Consider the following 333-nt stretch of genomic DNA (forward strand, 5'->3'; position numbering starts at 1 on the left):
GATCCCCGAGGTCCCTTTTTCACTCAAAAAGAGTGAATATCCGGAGATCCGACATGAGATCCGAAGAAGAGGTTGAGAAATTCTTACCAACCCCATTCAACAAGTCGGAATCTTAATGGTTCAAGAGTTCTATGCCAATGCATGGATCACCAAGAACCATGACCAAAGCATGAACCCGGATCCAAAGAATTATCTTACTATGGTTCGGGGGAAATACTTGGATTTTAGTCCGGAAAGTGTAAGGGTGGCATGCAATTTGCCCATGATGCAAGGAGATGAACATCCTTACACTAGAAGGGTCAACTTTGATCAAAGGTTGGACCAAGTCCTTAC

This window comes from Arachis duranensis, chromosome 5, assembly GCF_000817695.3.
Source record: "Arachis duranensis cultivar V14167 chromosome 5, aradu.V14167.gnm2.J7QH, whole genome shotgun sequence".
NCBI classification, from domain to species: domain Eukaryota; kingdom Viridiplantae; phylum Streptophyta; class Magnoliopsida; order Fabales; family Fabaceae; genus Arachis; species Arachis duranensis.